We start from the raw sequence: 4,424 nt of genomic DNA on the forward strand, positions 1-4,424 counted from the left end.
GTTGTCTCTCTTTATGTAGTGTTGTCTCTCTTTATGTAGTGTTGTCTCTCTTTATGTAGTGTTGTCTCTCTTTATGTAGTGTTGTGTTGTCTTTAGGTCTCTCTTTATGTAGTGTTGTCTCTCTTTATGTAGTGTTGTCTCTCTTGTCGTGATGTGTTTTTTTGTCCTATATTTTTCTTTCATTTACTGGTATTTTTCATCCCATTTTGCCTTTTTGTATGCCGTCATTGTAAATAAGTTAATAACTGACTTGACTATTAAATGAAACACTTATCCATATATTAGCTTAGTAGAACCCCTAAAAGACCTGGAGACGAGGAGAGGACACTGCCAGCTTTCAAATTAGCCAGTGTACTATGTAATGCTGCCCTGCGTCTGGAGAATCCATTTCCTTGCTGGAGTTTAAGTGGACTCACAAGACAAGTACTGTAATATAGGTTGTGTGTCTGGTCTGGAGTAAGTCATTGTCACACTGTTTATACATTCTGACACATAATAGGTGTGTAATGTCCCCTTCTACTTAGTCTAAGCAGGAAGAGGAGAAGATTTGTGGAGATAGCATGTTGGACCTGCAGTATGTCTGTGTGACAGAGTTTGGCTAATCCCAGTAAGGGCTAGAATTAGTTTATTTTTCAACCTCAGAATGTAATGTTGTGTATTAAGTCTGGTACGGCAAACACCCTACTATTTAATTGTGCCAAAACTGCATATTAGAGGAGAGGGGAGGGGTAAACCTACAGATGAATTAAAGCACAGATTATCCATTATATTGACCAGATACTCAAGTGGCCACTCTAACAATTAAAATAAGTCTTCAAAAATGGAAGGTAGATTGGAGAATGCTAGATCTGGTGGGACTGAGAGGGCAGATATTCGTGTGACCAACGGTTTCCACTGGTTACCACAGCCACAAAGTCAGTTCGGAAGAATTCATGAAAACTAAAATGTGCTTTTTGGTTTTACTTTAAGGTTAAGATTAGGCTTAAGGTTACCAGTGTGGGTAGGGCTAGGTTTAAAATCACATTTTAAGAAGATAAATTGTAGAAATAAGCAGGGTGTTTGACATTGTGGCTGTGGTAACTAGTGACGATCAGGCACAAGTCAGAGAAAGTGTTTTTTCTCAAAATTGCTCAAAATCGTCAGATTAGTACACAACCTAAGCATTACGAAACTTCTATACGATCAAATAAGCCACATGTAGCACATAAGCCCTAACATTTTTTGTTAACCAAATTTGACACTCATTGATGTCCATACAAAAACTCCCCGCTTGATGATCGAGAAAAACTAAAAAACGCCACCTGCTGGAGAAGACAGATTTTGGGGCCCAGTTATCCCTCTTGCTTCGCCTCTTCCACTTTGATTAAAAGGAAAATATGTCCCTGAGCAGGATCTGGTGCCTATGCCCACCCTCCTAATTACCAAGCCTCACAGCCTGACTCTTTCCTGTTGATGTTTCCAAAGCTGCCTGTGTCTGTGGAAAACTACATTCCCCACACACATGATTTGAATATTTATGTCCCAAAATGGCACCCTATTCCCCATAAGTAGTGTACTATGTAGGGAATAGGGTACCATTTCGGATGCAAAAACATCTGGCAAGACCCTCCTTCTCAACCCTAGGCTGTTATTGTTATCTATGTTAGCGTGCTCAGCCCCAACATCCATATCTTGATTTCCACCAGAACAAATCTGTGTTTTATAATTGACCACAGTTGTGAAATGACTCCTAACTGTGTTCATGACGTATAAACATAATTTCCTATAGTTGGTACTTTGCAGACGTCTATAGACGGAGCGGAGTGTAGGACGCTAGATCTTTTCAGTCTTTTCAATCAATATGACCAAAACAGGCAAGCTATGTTGGAGCCAGGCAAGGCTATATTTCATTTGAATGGCTAACAGGCTCACTATCTGTGTGATGTAGATTGTTGAAATAGGGGGGATTCAGTGTGGTGACTCAAACCAGTAACGGTTCCAGCCTCTGTGACTGTCGTTTTATAGCTGAGACCCGTAGTTTCCCTTCTGAATCCCAGTCCAGCTAATTAAACTGTTTTGTGCTCCCTGTTTGTTAGTTAAGTAAAAACAATCTTCTCTCCCCAGATTGTTTAGCTGTAATTGGTCTGACTGGCTGCAAGAAAATCAAGCTAACTGTAATGAAATTATCTAATTATCTATTTTTCTTATATCTTTGGAACACCGGTGGTTGTGCAATACAGCAGGCCGCTGAAGTGCTCGGCTGGCAAGAGAGCTAACGAACGAGGGCAGCCAGTGCTGATTCTGAAAGCCACTTCCTTATATAGCCCTGTCATCTATTTGTCCCAGCAGCAATGGGAAGACTCAAGACTCCTAAATTGAGGGATCCGTTTGGTTCCATAAATGGCTGCTAAGTTCACGACTCCACCCTTCACCCCCATCCATTTACCTTCCTATCCCTCTATTTGTCTCCCTCATACATCCAGAGTTCTGACTGTCAGCCAAATAGGATATGTGCTCCTCTCCTCTCCTCCTGCTACAGTTTATCCTGCTGCCAGGCTGTATGGTTTCTGTCATCCCTCTCCCGGTCAGTCAGGCAGGGAGTCAGGCTGGCAGGCATGGAGGCAGGGAGGCAGGGAGGCAGGAGGGAGAGAGGCAAGCAGGTCCCCCAGGCAGGAAGGCAGGCAGGTCCCCCAGGCAGGAAGGCAGGCAGGTCCCCCAGGCAGGAAGGCAGGCAGGTCCCCCAGGCAGGAAGGCAGGCAGGTCCCCCAGGCAGGAAGGCAGGCAGGTCCCCCAGGCAGGCAGGCAGACAGGTCCCCCAGGCAGGAAGGCAGGCAGGTCCCCCAGGCAGGAAGGCAAGCAGGTCCCCCAGGCAGGAAGGCAAGCAGGTCCCCCAGGCAGGAAGGCAGGCAGGTCCCCCAGGCAGGCAGGCAGACAGGTCCCCCAGGCAGGAAGGCAGGCAGGTCCCCCAGGCAGGAAGGCAAGCAGGTCCCCCAGGCAGGAAGGCAAGCAGGTCCCCCAGGCAGGAAGGCAGGCAGGTCCCCCAGGCAGGAAGGCAGGCAGGTCCCCCAGGCAGGAAGGCAGGCAGGTCCCCCAGGCAGGAAGGCAGGCAGGTCCCCCAGGCAGGAAGGCAGGCAGGTCCCCCAGGCAGGAAGGCAGGCAGGTCCCCCAGGCAGGCAGGCAGACAGGTCCCCCAGGCAGGTCGGCAGGTCCCCCAGGCAAGCAGGCAGGTCCCCCAGGTAGGCAGGCAGGCCCCCCAAGTAGGCAGGCACCGCAGTCAGGGAGGCTAGGAGGCAGGTAAGTCCCCCAAGCAGGCAGGTTGGCAGGTCCCCCAGGCAGGCAGGCAGGCACCCCAGTCATGCAGTCAGGGAGCCCTCCCTGCCTCTCTACCTCCCTGCCTGTCTGCCTATCTGCCTCCGTGCCTGCCAGCCAGACTCCTTGCCTGCCTGACCGGGAAAGGGATGACAGAAGCCAAGCCAGTAGGCAGGTCCCCCAGGCTGGCAGGTAGGTCTCCCAAGCTGGTAGGGAGGGAGGCAGGCAGGGAGGCAAGCAGGCAGGGAGGAAGATGGAGTGAGGGAGGAGTTGGTCCCCCCTTTCCTTCTAAGCCTCCACTCTTCTGGGAAGGCTTTCCAATAGATGTTGGAACATTGCTGCGGAGCATTAGTGAGGTCGAGCACTGACGTTAGGCCTGGCTCGCAGTCAGCATTCCAATTCATCCCAAAGGTGTTCGATGGGGTTGAAGTCAGGGCTCTGTGCAGGCCAGTCATGTTCTTCCACGCAAAAATATTTCCCTTCGCTGGAACTAAGGGGCCTAGCCCGAACCATGAAAAACAGCTCCAGACCGTTATTCCTCCTCCACCTAACTTTACAGTTGGCACTATACATTCGGGCAGGTAGACTTCTCCTGGCATCCGCCAAACCCAGATTCCCCCGCCGGACTGCCAGACGGTGAAGCATGATTCAGCACTCCAGAGAACGCATTTCCACTGCTCCAGAGTCCAATGGTGGCGAGCTTTACACCAGTCCAACTGACGCTTGGCATTATGCATGGTGATCTTAAGCTTGTGTGTGGCTGCTCCGCCACTGAAACCCATTTCATGAAGCTCCCTGACGAACAGTTATTGTGTTGATGTTGCTTCCAGAGGCAGTTTGGAACTTGGTACTGAGTGTTGCAACTGAGGGCAAAAGATTTTTACAATCTACGGGCTTCAGCACTCGGCAGTCCCGTTCTGTAAGCTTATGTGGCCTACCACTTCGTGGCTTAGCCGTTGTTGCTCCTAGATGTTTCCACTTCACAATAACACCACTTACAGTTGACCGGGGCAGCTCTAGCAGGGCAGAAATTTGACAAACTGACTTGTTGGAAAGAGCATCCTATGACGGTCCACGTTAAAAGTTACTGTGCTCTTCAGTGAGGCCATTCTACTGCCAGTGTTTGTCTATGGAGA

This window comes from Oncorhynchus kisutch, linkage group LG15, assembly GCF_002021735.2.
Source record: "Oncorhynchus kisutch isolate 150728-3 linkage group LG15, Okis_V2, whole genome shotgun sequence".
Classification (NCBI taxonomy): Eukaryota; Metazoa; Chordata; class Actinopteri; order Salmoniformes; family Salmonidae; genus Oncorhynchus; species Oncorhynchus kisutch.